Below are 17233 nucleotides of genomic sequence, written 5' to 3' on the forward strand. Positions count from 1 at the left end.
ATAAATTGGGAAAACTAAAAATCAGCAAGACACGGGCACCCCAAAGTTTAGGGCTGCTCCGTTGACAAGAACCTCCACTTCGTTACCCCTTAAATATCCCAGGAAAGAGAAATATGGATAAAGAAGTTGTGGTCCTTATGTACAATGGAATATCACTCAGCCATGAAATCAACGTCATAAGGCTAGTAGCAGCATGATGAGTGGATTTAGGTACGACGATTCTAAGTGAAATAAGTCACACAGAAAAAGACACTTATCATAAGATATCACTTATAGAGGGAGTGTAAAAACCGCTACCCTTGAACTGAATTACAAAACAAAACAGAGTCACACGTTCAGAAAACACACTATGGCTGCTTAACGGGAAAGTTGAGGTGTGGTGATGCATAAAACAAGGGTTTCAAATTAGCTCAGATACCGTTCCATAAACCCAATATGTAATAGACAAGACCTACTCCTAGCTCAGTGAATTGGACTCAACACCCCCTATTCACCGCCCAAGAATATATCTGACTAGTAAGAATCTTAAAACCTATGTATTGATATCTCTCTGTAAGTGAGTCAAGTGGGTGTAAAGCGGCATAAACACAGCAGTGAAAAGCAGCTAAACCCCATTATAAAAATCAATTACTTTTAAAAACCCGTGAAACAAAGACAGTGAAAGAGAGAGAAATTCTTACAAAATTCGTTCAGGGGCTGTGATGCCACCTGGATTGACCATATCTAGACCCACAGCTGATTGAGACATAAGGGTGGACACTCTTGGGGCTGAGAGGTTTGGTGAGGTTGGGTGAGCAAACGCAGATCCTTTAAATTAATACTGCGTGGTACCCATCCCATGAGTCCCAAATCTCCAGGTTCAAGGGCATCTTCCTACATCGAAAACATGCATGAGAAACCCAGAAGATGGTCCACCTTGTGATCGGGAAAGGTTTCTAAAACGCACCTCATTTCTCATCTCCTTGTGCTCGGGTTCGCCATTCCAGCCGCTTTACTAGCAATCTCTCTCTTTGAAGAATCAGCACCTTTAACCTCCTGTTCCGTACAGGTTGCAATTTGTCCTGAGGATGAACGGGAAAGGGGGAACCAATGAGAGACTAGCTCTAGGTGTTGGGACAGGCACAGGTCACTCTATTTTCCCATCAGGAAGAAGAATTAACCACAGGCTCAGCCTGCCGCCCGGGACCAGAATAGGGCCTGAAGCAATCCTGCGCTTTTGCGGCCAGCTCCCAAGAAAGCGAGTTGAAAAATGGAGCTCAGGGGCACTGCAATTCACACACCTGCAGACTTATAAATGATCACTCTCGTCCACAAATATATTGAGGGAAGGCAACGAAGAGGATTTGAAAGCAAGGCACAATTTCAGGAAACAGATTTCAGGAGGGAGATTCGAATCGCCTTTAAAGCACAGGAAAAGCGGCAAAACCTCGACAATGATGCCCTTGGCCAAAAAGGGCGTATGCGTTTTTTCCTGAATATATTCAGGAAAAAACGCATACGCCCTTTTTGGCCAACCAAGCAACCTGGAAAGGCAAATCAGCGCTACAAAGAAGTCTCGCTTCCCATCGGTCAAAAGGGCCATGCTGAATAAAGTGTCAAAACCAGAAATGCAGGACAGGCCATGGAGAAAGGGGAGCCTTGCTACGCTGATGGGCGAGATGTAAATTGACAACAGCCACTCTGGAGAAGTGTACAGTGTGTCCTGAAACATCTAAAAAACTCAGCTTAGAGAGCATAGGGCACTTCCACTCAAGAGCGTATAAATTGGGAAAACTAAAAATCAGCAAGACACGGGCACCCCAAAGTTTAGGGCTGCTCCGTTGACAAGAACCTCCACTTCGTTACACCTTAAATATCCCAGGAAAGAGAAATATGGATAAAGAAGTTGTGGTCCTTATGTACAATGGAATATCACTCAGCCATGAAATCAACGTCATAAGGCTAGTAACAGCATGATGAGTGGATTTAGGTACGACGATTCTAAGTGAAATAAGTCACACAGAAAAAGACACTTATCATAAGATATCACTTATAGAGGGAGTGTAAAAACCGCTACCCTTGAACTGAATTACAAAACAAAACAGAGTCACACGTTCAGAAAACACACTATGGCTGCTTAACGGGAAAGTTGAGGTGTGGTGATGCATAAAACAAGGGTTTCAAATTAGCTCAGATACCGTTCCATAAACACAATATGTAATAGACAAGACCTACTCCTAGTTCAGTGAATTGGACTCAACACCCCCTATTCACCGCCCAAGAATATATCTGACTAGTAAGAATCTTAAAACCTATGTATTGATATCTCTCTGTAATTGAGTCAAGGGGGTGTAAAGCGGCATAAACACAGCAGTGAAAAGCAGCTAAACCCCATTATAAAAATCAATTACTTTTAAAAACCCGTGAAACAAAGACAGTGAAAGAGAGAAATTCTTACAAAATTCGTTCAGGGGCTGTGATGCCACCTGGATTGACCATATCTAGACCCACAGCTGATTGAGACATAAGGGTGGACACTCTTGGGGCTGAGAGGTTTGGTGAGGTTGGGTTAGCAAACGCAGACCCTTTAAATTAATACTGCGTGGTACCCATCCCATGAGTCCCAAATCTCCAGGTTCAAGGGCATCTTCCTACATCGAAAACATGCATGAGAAACCCAGAAGATGGTACACCGTGTGATCGGGAAAGGTTTCTAAAACGCACCTCATTTCTCATCTCCTTGTGCTCGGGTTCGCCATTCCAGCCGCTTTACTAGCAATCTCCCTCCTTGGAGAATCAGCACCTTTAACCTCCTTTTCCGTACAGGTTGCAATTTGTCCTGAGGATGAACGGGAAAGGGGGAACCAATGAGAGACAAGCTCTAGGTGTTGGGACAGGCACAGGTCACTCTATTTTCCCATCAGGAAGAAGAATTAACCACAGGCTCAGCCTGCCGCCCGGGACCAGAATAGGGCCTGAAGCAATCCTGCGCTTTTGCTGCCAGCGCCCAAGAAAGCGTGTTGAAAAATGGAGTTCAGGGGAACTGCAATTCACAAACCTGCAGACTTATAAATGATCACTCTCGTCCACAAATATATTGAGGGAAGGCAACGAAGAGGATTTGAAAGCAAGGCAGAATTGCAGGAAACAGATTTCAGGAGGGAGATTCGAATCGCCTTTAAAGCACAGGAAAAGCGGCAAATCCTGGACAATGATGCCCTTGGCCAAAACGGGCGTATGCGTTTTTTCCTGAATATATTCAGGAAAAAACGCATACGCCCTTTTTGGCCAACCAAGCAACCTGGAAAGGCAAATCAGCGCTACAAAGAAGTCTCGCTTCCCATCGTTCAAAAGGGCCATGCTGAATAAAGTGTCAAAACCAGAAATGCAGGACAGGCCATGGAGAAACGGGAGCCTTGCTACGCTGATGGGCAGGATGTAAATTTCCAACACCCACTCTGGAGAAGTGTACGGTGTGTCCTGAAACATCTAAAAAACTCAGCTTAGAGAGCATAGGGCACTTCCACTCATGGGCGTATAAATTGGGAAAACTGAAAATCAGCAAGACACAGGCACCCCAAAGTTTAGGGCTGCTCTGTTGACAAGAACCTCCACTTCGTTACACCTTAAATATCCCAGGAAAGAGAAAAAAGGATAAAGAAGTTGCGATCCTTATGTACAATGGAATATCACTCAGCCATGAAATCAACGTCATAAGGCTAGTAGCAGCATGATGAGTGGATTTAGGTACGACGATTCTAAGTGAAATAAGTTACACAGAAAAAGACACTTATCATAAGATATCCCTTATAGAGGGAGTGTAAAAACCGCTACCCTTGAACTGAATTACAAAACAGAACAGAGTCACACGTTTAGAAAACACACTATGGCTGCTTAACGGGAAAGGTGAGGTGGGGTGATGCATAAAACAAGGGTTTAAAATTACCTCAGATACCGTTCCATAACCCCAATAGGTAATAGACAAGACCTACTCCTAGCTCAGTGAATTGGACTCAACACCCCCTATTCACCGCCCAAGAATATATCTGACTAGTAAGAATCTTAAAACCTATGTATTGATATCTCTCTGTAAGTGAGTCAAGTGGGTGTAAAGCGGCATAAACACAGCAGTGAAAAGCAGCTAAACCCCATTATAAAAATCAATTACTTTTAAAAACCCGTGAAACAAAGACAGTGAAAGAGAGAGAAATTCTTACAAAATTCGTTCAGGGGCTGTGATGCCACCTGGATTGACCATATCTAGACCCACAGCTGATTGAGACATAAGGGTGGACACTCTTGGGGCTGAGAGGTTTGGTGAGGTTGGGTGAGCAAAGGCAGACCCTTTAAAGTAATACTGCGTGGTACCCATTCCATGGGTCCCAAATCTCCAGGTTCAAGGGCATCTTCCTACATCGAAAACATGAATGAGAAACCCAGAAGATGGTACACCGTGTGATCGGGAAAGCTTTCTAAAACGCACCTCATTTCTCATCTCCTTGTGCTCGGGTTCGCTATTCCCTCCGCTTTACTAGCAATCTCCCTCCTTGGAGAATCAGCACCTTTAACCTCCTGTTCCGTACAGGTTGCAATTTGTCCTGAGGATGAACGGGAAGAGGGGGAACCAATGAGAGACTAGCTCTAGGTGTTGGGACAGGCACAGGTCACTCTATTTTCCCATCAGGAAGAAGAATTAACCACAGGCTCAGCCTGTCGCCCGGGACCAGAGTAGGGCCTGAAGCAATCCTGCGCTTTTGCGGCCAGCTCCCAAGAAAGAGAGTTGAAAAATGGAGCTCAGGGGCACTGCAATTCACAAACCTGCAGACTTATAAATGATAACTCTCGTCCACAAATATATTGAGGGAAGGCAACGAAGAGGATTTGAAAGCAAGGCAGAATTGCAGGAAACAGATTTCAGGAGGGAGATTCGAATCGCCTTTAAAGCACAGGAAAAGCGGCAAAACCTCGACAATGATGCCCGTGGCCAAAAAGGGCGTATGCGTTTTTTCCTGAATATATTCAGGAAAAAACGCATACGCCCTTTTTGGCCAACCAAGCAACCTGGAAAGGCAAATCAGCGCTACAAAGAAGTCTCGCTTCCCATCGGTCAAAAGGGCCATGCTGAATAAAGTGTCAAAACCAGAAATGCAGGACAGGCCATGGAGAAACGGGAGCCTTGCTACGCTGATGGGCGAGATGTAAACTGACAACAGTCACTGCGGAGAAGTGTACGGTGTGTCCTGAAACATCTAAAAAACTCAGCTGAGAGACCATAGGGCACTTCCACTCATGGGCGTATAAATTGGGAAAACTAAAAATCAGCAAGACACGGGCACCCCAAAGTGTAGGGCTGCTCTGTTCACAAGAACCACCACTTCGTTACACCTTAAATATCCCAGGAAAGAGAAAAAAGGATAAAGAAGTTGCGATCCTTATGTACAATGGAATATAACTCAGCCATGAAATCAACGTCATAAGGCTAGTAGCAGCATGATGAGTGGATTTAGGTACGACGATTCTAAGTGAAATAAGTTACACAGAAAAAGACACTTATCATAAGATATCAATTAGAGAGGGAACATAAAAACCGCTACCCTTGAACTGTATTACAAAACAGAACAGAGTCACACGTTTAGAAAACACACTATGGCTGCTTAACGGGAAAGGTGAGGTGGGGTGATGCATAAAACAAGGGTTTAAAATTACCTCAGATACCGTTCCATAACCCCAATAGGTAATAGACAAGACCTACTCCTAGCTCAGTGAATTGGACTCAACACCCCCTATTCACCGCCCAAGAATATATCTGACTAGTAAGAATCTTAAAACCTATGTATTGATATCTCTCTGTAAGTGAGTCAAGTGGGTGTAAAGCGGCATAAACACAGCAGTGAAAAGCAGCTAAACCCCATTATAAAAATCAATTACTTTTAAAAACCCGTGAAACAAAGACAGTGAAAGAGAGAGAAATTCTTACAAAATTCGTTCAGGGGCTGTGATGCCACCTGGATTGACCATATCTAGACCCACAGCTGATTGAGACATAAGGGTGGACACTCTTGGGGCTGAGAGGTTTGGTGAGGTTGGGTGAGCAAAGGCAGACCCTTTAAAGTAATACTGCGTGGTACCCATTCCATGGGTCCCAAATCTCCAGGTTCAAGGGCATCTTCCTACATCGAAAACATGAATGAGAAACCCAGAAGATGGTACACCGTGTGATCGGGAAAGCTTTCTAAAACGCACCTCATTTCTCATCTCCTTGTGCTCGGGTTCGCTATTCCCTCCGCTTTACTAGCAATCTCCCTCCTTGGAGAATCAGCACCTTTAACCTCCTGTTCCGTACAGGTTGCAATTTGTCCTGAGGATGAACGGGAAGAGGGGGAACCAATGAGAGACTAGCTCTAGGTGTTGGGACAGGCACAGGTCACTCTATTTTCCCATCAGGAAGAAGAATTAACCACAGGCTCAGCCTGTCGCCCGGGACCAGAGTAGGGCCTGAAGCAATCCTGCGCTTTTGCGGCCAGCTCCCAAGAAAGAGAGTTGAAAAATGGAGCTCAGGGGCACTGCAATTCACAAACCTGCAGACTTATAAATGATAACTCTCGTCCACAAATATATTGAGGGAAGGCAACGAAGAGGATTTGAAAGCAAGGCAGAATTGCAGGAAACAGATTTCAGGAGGGAGATTCGAATCGCCTTTAAAGCACAGGAAAAGCGGCAAAACCTCGACAATGATGCCCGTGGCCAAAAAGGGCGTATGCGTTTTTTCCTGAATATATTCAGGAAAAAACGCATACGCCCTTTTTGGCCAACCAAGCAACCTGGAAAGGCAAATCAGCGCTACAAAGAAGTCTCGCTTCCCATCGGTCAAAAGGGCCATGCTGAATAAAGTGTCAAAACCAGAAATGCAGGACAGGCCATGGAGAAACGGGAGCCTTGCTACGCTGATGGGCGAGATGTAAACTGACAACAGTCACTGCGGAGAAGTGTACGGTGTGTCCTGAAACATCTAAAAAACTCAGCTGAGAGACCATAGGGCACTTCCACTCATGGGCGTATAAATTGGGAAAACTAAAAATCAGCAAGACACGGGCACCCCAAAGTGTAGGGCTGCTCTGTTCACAAGAACCACCACTTCGTTACACCTTAAATATCCCAGGAAAGAGAAAAAAGGATAAAGAAGTTGCGATCCTTATGTACAATGGAATATAACTCAGCCATGAAATCAACGTCATAAGGCTAGTAGCAGCATGATGAGTGGATTTAGGTACGACGATTCTAAGTGAAATAAGTTACACAGAAAAAGACACTTATCATAAGATATCAATTAGAGAGGGAACATAAAAACCGCTACCCTTGAACTGTATTACAAAACAGAACAGAGTCACACGTTTAGAAAACACACTATGGCTGCTTAACGGGAAAGGTGATGTGGGATGATGCATAAAACAAGGGTTTCAAATTAGCTCAGATACTGTTCCATAAACCCAATAGGTAATAGACAAGACCTACTCCTTGCTCAGTGAATTGGACTCAACACCCCCTATTCACTGCCCAAGAATATATCTGACTAGTAAGAATCTTAAAACCTATGTATTGATATCTCTCTGTAAGTGAGTCAAGTGGGTGTAAAGCGGCATAAACAAAGCAGTGAAAAGCAGCTAAACCCCATTATAAAAATCAATTACTTTTAAAAACCCGTGAAACAAAGACAGTGAAAGAGAGAGAAATTCTTACAAAATTCGTTCAGGGGCTGTGATGCCACCTGGATTGACCATATCTAGACCCACAGCTGATTGAAAAATAAGGGTGGACACTCTTGGGGCTGAGAGGTTTGGTGAGGTTGGGTGAGCAAACGCAGACCCTTTAAAGTAATACTGCGTGGTACCCATCCCATGGGCCCCAAATCTCCAGGTTCAACGGCATCTTCCTACATCGAAAACATGCATGAGAAACCCAGAAGATGGTACACCATGTGATCGGGAAAGGTTTCTAAAACGCACCTCATTTCTCATCTCCTTGTGCTCGGGTTCGCCATTCCAGCCGCTTTACTAGCAATCTCCCTCTTTGAATAATCAGCACCTTTAACCTCCTGTTCCGTACAGGTTGCAATTTGCCCTGAGGATGAACGGGAAGAGGGGGAACCAATGAGAGACTAGCTCTAGGTGTTGGGACAGGCACAGGTCACTCTATTTTCCCATCAGGAAGAAGAATAAACCAAAGGCTCAGCCTTCCGCCCGGGACCAGAATAGGGCCTGAAGCAATCCTGCACTTTTGCGGCCAGCTCCCAAGAAAGCGAGTTGAAAAATGGAGCTCTGGGGCACTGCAATTCACAAACCTGGAGACTTATAAATGATCACTCTCGTCCACAAATATATTGAGGGAAGGCAACGAAGAGGATTTGAAAGCAAGGCAGAATTGCAGGAAACAGATTTCAGGAGGGAGATTCGAATCGCCTTTAAGGCACAGGAAAAGCGGCAAAACCTCGACAATGATGCCCTTGGCCAAAAAGGGCGTATGCGTTTTTTCCTGAATATATTCAGGTAAAAACGCATACGCCCTTTTTGGCCAACCAAGCAACCTGGAAAGGCAAATGAGCGCTACAAAGAAGTCTCGCTTCCCATCGGTCAAAAGGGCCATGCTGAATAAAGTGTCAAAACCAGAAATGCAGCACACGCCATGGAGAAACGGGAGCCTTGCTACGCTGATGGGCAGGATGTAAATTGCCAACAGCCACTCTGGAGAAGTGTACGGTGTGTCCTGAAACATCTAAAAAACTCAGCTTAGAGAGCATAGGGCACTTCCACTCATGGGCGTATAAATTGGGAAAACTGAAAATCAGCAAGACACAGGCACCCCAAAATTTAGGGCTGCTCTGTTGACAAGAACCTCCACTTCGTTACACCTTAAATATCCCAGGAAAGAGAAAAATGGATAAAGAAGTTGCGGTCCTTATATACAATGGAATATCACTCAGCCATGAAATCAACGTCATAACGTTAGTAGCAGCATGATGAGTGGATTTAGGTACGACGATTCTAAGTGAAATAAGTCACACAGAAAAAGACACTTATCATAAGATATCACTTATAGAGGGAATGTACAAACCGCTACCCTTGAACTGGTTTACAAAACAGAACAGAGTCACACGTTTAGAAAACACACTATGGCTGCTTAACGGGAAAGGTGAGGTGGGGTGATGCATAAAACAAGGGTTTCAAATTAGCTCAGATACCGTTCCATAACCCCAATAGGTAATAGACAAGACCTACTCCTAGCTCAGTGAATTGGACTAAACACCCCCTATTCACCGCCCAAGAATATATCTGACTAGTAAAAATCTTAAAACCTATGTATTGATATCTCTCTGTAAGTGAGTCAAGTGGGTGCAAAGCGGCATAAACACAGCAGTGAAAAGCAGCTAAACCCCATTATAAAAATCAATTACTTTTAAAAACCCGTGAAACAAAGACAGTGAAAGAGAGAGAAATTCTTACAAAATTCGTTCAGGGGCTGTGATGCCACCTGGATTGACCATATCTAGACCCACAGCTGATTGAGACATAAGGGTGGACACTCTTGGGGCTGAGAGGTTTGGTGAGGTTGGGTGAGCAAACGCAGACCCTTTAAAGTAATACTGCGTGGTACCCATCCCATGAGTCCCAAATCTCCAGGTTCAAGGGCATCTTCCTACATCGAAAACATGCATGAGAAACCCAGAAGATGGTACACCGTGTGATCAGGAAAGGTTTCTAAAACGCACCTCATTTCTCATCTCCTTGTGCTCAGGTTCGCCATTCCAGCCGCTTTACTAGCAATCTCCCTCTTTGAAGAATCAGCACCTTTAACCTACTGTTCCGTACAGGTTGCAATTTGCCCTGAGGATGAACGGGAAGAGGGGGAAACAATGAGAGACTAGCTGTAGGTGTTGGGACAGGCACAGGTCACTGTATTTTCCCATCAGAAAGAAGAATTAACCACAGGCTCAGCCTGCCGCCCGGAACCAGAGTAGGGCCTGAAGCAATCCTGCGTTTTTGCGGCCAGCTCCCAAGAAAGCGAGTTGAAAAATGGAGCTCAGGGGCACTGCAATTCACAAACCTGCAGACTTATAAATGATAACTCTCATCCACAAATATATTGAGGGAAGGCAACGAAGAGGATTTGAAAGCAAGGCAGAATTGCAGGAAACAGATTTCAGGAGGGAGATTCGAATCGCCTTTAAAGCACAGGAAAAGTGGCAAAACCTCGACAATGATGCCCTTGGCCAAAAAGGGCGTATGCGTTTTTTCCTGAATATATTCAGGAAAAAACGCATACGCCCTTTTTGGCCAACCAAGCAACCTGGAAAGGCAAATCAGCGCTACAAAGAAGTCTCGCTTCCCATCGGTCAAAAGGGCCATGCTGAATAAAGTGTCAAAACCAGAAATGCAGGACAGGCCATGGAGAAACGGGAGCCTTGCTACGTTGATGGGCAGGATGTAAACTGCCAACAGCCACTCTGGAGAAGTGTACGGTGTGTCCTGAAACATCTAAAAAACTCAGCTTAGAGAGCATAGGGCACTTCCACTCATGGGCGTATAAATTGGGAAAACTAAAAATCAGCAAGACACAGGCACCCCAAAGTTTAGGGCTGCTCTGTTGACAAGAACCTCCACTTCGTTACACCTTAAATATCCCAGGAAAGAGAAAAATGGATAAAGAAGTTGCGGTCCTTATCTACAGTGGAATACCACTCAGCCATGAAATCAACGTCATAAGGCTAGTAGCAGCATGATGAGTGGATTTAGGTACGACGATTCTAAGTGAAATAAGTCACACAGAAAAAGACACTTATCATAAGATATCACTTATAGAGGGAATGTAAAAACCGCTACCCTTGAACTGATTTACAAAACAGAACAGAGTCACACGTTTAGAAAACACACTATGGCTGCTTAACGGGAAAGGTGACGTGGGGTGGTGCATAAAACAAGGGTTTCAAATTAGCTCAGATACCGTTCCAAAAACCCAATAGGTAATAGACAAGACCTACTCCTTGCTCAGTGAATTGGACTCAACACCCCCTATTCACCACCCAAGAATATATCTGACTAGTAAGAATCTTAAAACCTATGTATTGATATCTCTCTGTAAGTGAGTCAAGTGGGTGTAAAGCGGCATAAACACAGCAGTGAAAAGCAGCTAAACCCCATTATAAAAATCAATTACTTTTAAAAACCCGTGAAACAAAGACAGTGAAGGAGAGATAATTTCTTACAAAATTCGTTCAGGGCCTGTGATGCCACCTGGATTGACCACATCTAGACCCACAGCTGATTGCGACATAAGGGTGGACACTCTTGGGGCTGAGAGGTTTGGTGAGGTTGGGTGAGCAAAGGCAGACCCTTTAAAGTAATACTGCGTGGTACCCATCCCATGGGTCCCAAATCTCCAGGTTCAAGGGCATCTTCCTACATCGAAAACATGCATGAGAAACCCAGAAGATGGTACACCGTGTGATCGGGAAAGGTTTCTAAAACGCACCTCATTTCTCATCTCCTTGTTCTCGGGTTCGCCATTCCAGCCGCTTTACTAGCAATCTCCCACTTTGAAGAATCAGCACCTTTAACCTCCTGTTCCGTAGAGGTTGCAATTTGTCCTGAGGATGAACGGGAAGAGGGGGAACCAATGAGAGACTAGCTCTAGGTGTTGGGACAGGCACAGGTCACTCTATTTTTCCATCAGGAAGAAGAATTAACCACAGGCTCAGCCTGCCGCCCGGGACCAGAATAGGGCCTGAAGCAATCCTGCGCTTTTGCGGCCAGCTCCCAAGAAAGCGAGTTGAAAAATGGAGCTCAGGGGCACTGCAATTCACAAACCTGCAGACTTATAAATGATCACTCTCGTCCACAAATATATTGAGGGAAGGCAACGAAGAGGATTCGAAAGCAAGTCAGAATTGCAGGAAACAGATTTCAGGAGGGAGATTCGAATCGCCTTTAAAGCACAGGAAAAGCGGCAAAACCTGGACAATGATGCCCTTGGCCAAAAAGAGCGTATGCGTTTTTTCCTGAATATATTCAGGAAAAAACGCATACGCCCTTTTTGGCCAACCAAGCAACCTGGAAAGGCAAATCAGCGCTACAAAGAAGTCTCGCTTCCCATCGGTCAAAAGGGCCATGCTGAATAAAGTGTCAAAACCAGAAATGCAGGACAGGCCATGGAGAAACGGGAGCCTTGCTACGCTGATGGGCAGGATGTAAATTGCCAACAGCCACTCTGGAGAAGTGTACGGTGTGTCCTGAAACATCTAAAAAACTCAGCTTAGAGAGCATAGGACACTTCCACTCATGGGCGTATAAATTGGGAAAAATAAAAATCAGTAAGACACAGGCACCCCAAAGTTTAGGGCTGCTCTGTTGACAAAAACCTCCACTTCGTTACACCTTAAATATCCCAGGAAAGAGAAAAATGGATAAAGAAGTTGTGGTCCTTATGTACAATGGAATATCACTCAGCCATGAAATCAACGTCATAAGGCTAGTAGCAGCATGATGAGTGGATTTAGGTACGACGATTCTAAGTGAAATAAGTCACACAGAAAAAGACACTTATCATAAGATATCACTTATAGAGGGAGTGTAAAAACCGCTACCCTTGAACTGAATTACAAAACAGAACAGAGTCACACGTTTAGAAAACACACTATGGCTGCTTAACAGGAAAGGTTAGGTGGGGTGATGCATAAAACAAGGGTTTCAAATTAGCTCAGATACCGTTCCATAAACGCAATATGTAATAGACAAGACCTACTCCTAGCTCAGTGAATTGGACTCAACACCCCCTATTCACCGCCCAAGAATATATCTGACTAGTAAGAATCTTAAAATCTATGTATTGATATCTCTGTGTAAGTGAGTCAAGTGGGTGTAAAGCGGCATAAACACAGCAGTGAAAAGCAGCTAAACCCCATTATAAAAATCAATTACTTTTAAACACCCGTGAAACAAAGACAGTGAAAGAGAGAGAAATTCTTACAAAATTCGTTCAGGGGCTGTGATGCCACCTGGATTGACCATATCTAGACCCACAGCTGATTGAAAAATAAGGGTGGACACTCTTGGGGCTGAGAGGTTTCTTGAGGTTAGGTGAGCAAACACAGACCCTTTAAAGTAATACTGCGTGGTACCCATCCCATGGGTCCCAAATCTCCAGGTTCCAGGGCATCTTCCTACATCGAAAACATGCATGAGAAACCCAGAAGATGGTACACCGTGTGATCGGGAAAGGTTTCTAAAACGCACCTCATTTCTCATCTCCTTGTGCTCGGGTTCGCCATTCCAGCCGCTTTACTAGCAATCTCCCACTTTGAAGAATCAGCACCTTTAACCTCCTGTTCCGTACAGGTTGCAATTTGTCCTGAGGATGAACGGGAAGAGGGGGAACCAATGAGAGACTATCTCTAGGTGTTGGGACAGGCACAGGTCACTCTATTTTCCCATCAGGAAGAAGAATTAACCACAGGCTCAGCCTGCCGCCCGGGACCAGAATAGGGCCTGAAGCAATCCTGCGCTTTTGCGGCCTGCTCCCAAGAAAGCGAGTTGAAAAATGGAGCTCAGGGGCACTGCAATTCACAAACCTGCAGTCTTATAAATGATCACTCTCGTCCACAAATATATTGAGGGAAGGCAACGAAGAGGATTTGAAAGCAAGGCAGAATTGCAGGAAACAGATTTCAGGAGGGAGATTCAAATCGCCTTTAAAGCACAGGAAAAGCGGCAAAACCTCGACAATGATGCCCTTGGCCAAAAAGGGCGTATGCGTTTTTTCCTGAATATATTCAGGAAAAAACGCATACGCCCTTTTTGGCCAACCAAGCAACCTGGAAAGGCACATCAGCGCTACAAAGAAGTCTCGCTTCCCATCGGTCAAAAGGGCCATGCTGAATAAAGTGTCAAAACCAGAAATGCAGGACAGGCCATGGAGAAACGGGAGCCTTGCTACGCTGATGGGCAGAATGTAAATTGCCAACAGCCACTCTGGAGAAGTGTACGGTGTGTCCTGAAACATCTAAAAAACTCAGCTTAGAGAGCATAGGGCACTTCCACTCATGGGCGTATACATTGGGAAAACTAAAAATCAGCAAGACACAGGCACCCCAAAGTTTAGGGCTGCTCTGTTGACAAGAACCTCCACTTCGTTACACCTTAAATATCCCAGGAAAGAGAAAAATGGATAAAGAAGTTGTGGACCTTATGTACAATGGAATATAACTCAGCCATGAAATCAACGTCTTAAGGCTAGTAGCAGCATTATGAGTGGATTTAGGTACGACGATTCTAAGTGAAATAAGTCACACAGAAAAAGACACTCATCATAAGATATCACTTATAGAGGGAATGTAAAAACCGCTACCCTTGAACTGAATTACAAAACAGAACAGAGTCACACGTTGAGAAAACACACTATGGCTGCTTAACGGGAAAGGTGAGTTGGGGTGGTGCATAAAACAAGGGTTTCAAATTAGCTCAGATACCTTTCCATAAACCCAATAGGTAATAGACAAGACCTACTCCTTGCTCAGTGAATTGGACTCAACACCCCCTATTCATGCCCAAGAATATATCTGACTAGTAAGAATCTTAAAACCTATGTATTGATATCTCTCTGTAAGTGAGTGAAGAGGGTGTAAAGCGGCATAAACACAGCAGTGAAAAGCAGCTAAACCATATTATAAAAATCAATTACTTTTAAAACCCGTGAAACAAAGACAGTGAAGGAGAGAGAATTTCTTACAAAATTCGTTCAGGGCCTGTGATGCCAACTGGATTGACCATATGTAGACCCACAGCTGATTGAGACATAAGGGTGGACACTCTTGGGGCTGAGAGGTTTGGTGAGGTTGGGTGAGCAAACGCAGACCCTTTAAAGTAATACTGCGTGGTACCCATCCCATGGGTCCCAAATCTCCAGGTTCAAGGGCATCTTCCTACATCGAAATCATGCATGAGAAACCCAGAAGATGGTACACCGTGTGATCGGGAAAGGTTTCTAAAACGCACCTCATTTCTCATCTCCTTGTGCTCGGGTTCGCCATTCCAGCCGCTTTACTAGCAATCTCCCTCCTTGGAGAATCAGCACCTTTAACTTCCTGTTACGTACAGCTTGCAATTTGTCCTGAGGATGAACTGGAAGAGGGGGAAACAATGAGAGACTAGCTGTAGGTGTTGGGACAGGCACAGGTCACTGTATTTTCCCATCAGAAAGAAGAATTAACCACAGGCTCAGCCTGCCGCCCGGAACCAGAGTAGGGCCTGAAGCAATCCTGCGCTTTTGCGGCCAGCTCCCAAGAAAGCGAGTTGAAAAATGGAGCTCAGGGGCACTGCAATTCACAAACCTGCAGACTTATAAATGATAACTCTCATCCACAAATATATTGAGGGAAGGCAACGAAGAGGATTTGAAAGCAAGGCAGAATTGCAGGAAACAGATTTCAGGAGGGAGATTCGAATAGCCTTTAAAGCACAGGAAAAGCGGCAAAACCTCGACAATGATGCCCTTGGCCAAAAAGGGCGTATGCGTTTTTTCCTGAATATATTCAGGAAAAAACGCATACGCCCTTTTTGGCCAACCAAGCAACCTGGAAAGGCAAATCAGCGCTACAAAGAAGTCTCGCTTCCCATCGGTCAAAAGGGCCATGCTGAATAAAGTGTCAAAAGCAGAAATGCAGGACAGGCCATGGAGAAACGGGAGCCTTGCTACGCTGATGGGCAGGATGTAAATTGCCAACAGCCACTCTGGAGAAGTGTACGGTGTGTCCTGAAACATCTAAAAAACTCAGCTTAGAGAGCATAGGGCACTTCCACTCATGGGCGTATAAATTGGGAAAAGTAAAAATCAGCAAGACACAGGCACCCCAAAGTTTAGGGCTGCTCTGTTGACAAAAACCTCCACTTCGTTACACCTTAAATATCCCAGGAAAGAGAAAAATGGATAAAGAAGTTGTGGTCCTTATGTACAATGGAATATCACTCAGCCATGAAATCAACGTCATAAGGCTAGTAGCAGCATGATGAGTGGATTTAGGTACGACGATTCTAAGTGAAATAAGTCACACAGAAAAAGACACTTATCATAAGATATCACTTATAGAGGGAGTGTAAAAACCGCTACCCTTGAACTGAATTACAAAACAGAACAGAGTCACACGTTTAGAAAACACACTATGGCTGCTTAACGGGAAAGGTTAGGTGGGGTGATGCATAAAACAAGGGTTTCAAATTAGCTCAGATACCGTTCCATAAACGCAATATGTAATAGACAAGACCTACTCCTAGCTCAGTGAATTGGACTCAACACCCCCTATTCACCGCCCAAGAATATATCTGACTAGTAAGAATCTTAAAATCTATGTATTGATATCTCTGTGTAAGTGAGTCAAGTGGGTGTAAAGCGGCATAAACACAGCAGTGAAAAGCAGATAAACCCCATTATAAAAATCAATTACTTTTAAACACCCGTGAAACAAAGACAGTGAAAGAGAGAGAAATTCTTACAAAATTCGTTCAGGGGCTGTGATGCCACCTGGATTGACCATATCTAGACCCACAGCTGATTGAAAAATAAGGGTGGACACTCTTGGGGCTGAGAGGTTTCTTGAGGTTAGGTGAGCAAACACAGACCCTTTAAAGTAATACTGCTTGGTACCCATCCCATGGGTCCCAAATCTCCAGGTTCCAGGGCATCTTCCTACATCGAAAACATGCATGAGAAACCCAGAAGATGGTACACCGTGTGATCGGGAAACGTTTCTAAAACGCACCTAATTTCTCATCTCCTTGTGCTCGGGTTCGCCATTCCAGCCGCTTTACTAGCAATCTCCCTCTTTGAAGAATCAGCACCTTTAACCTCCTGTTCCGTACAGGTTGCAATTTGTCCTGAGGATGAACGGGAAGAGGGGGAACCAATGAGAGACTATCTCTAGGTGTTGGGACAGGCACAGGTCACTCTATTTTCCCACCAGGAAGAAGAATTAACCACAGGCTCAGCCTGCCGCCCGGGACCAGAATAGGGCCTGAAGCAATCCTGCGCTTTTGCGGCCTGCTCCCAAGAAAGCGAGTTGAAAAATGGAGCTCAGGGGCACTGCAATTCACAAACCTGCAGTCTTATAAATGATCACTCTCGTCCACAAATATATTGAGGGAAGGCAACGAAGAGGATTTGAAAGCAAGGCAGAATTGCAGGAAACAGATTTCAGGAGGGAGATTCAAATCGC

The sequence above is a fragment of the Balaenoptera physalus genome, assembly GCF_965194825.1.
Source record: "Balaenoptera physalus genome assembly, chromosome: 8".
In the NCBI taxonomy this organism is placed as follows: domain Eukaryota; kingdom Metazoa; phylum Chordata; class Mammalia; order Artiodactyla; family Balaenopteridae; genus Balaenoptera; species Balaenoptera physalus.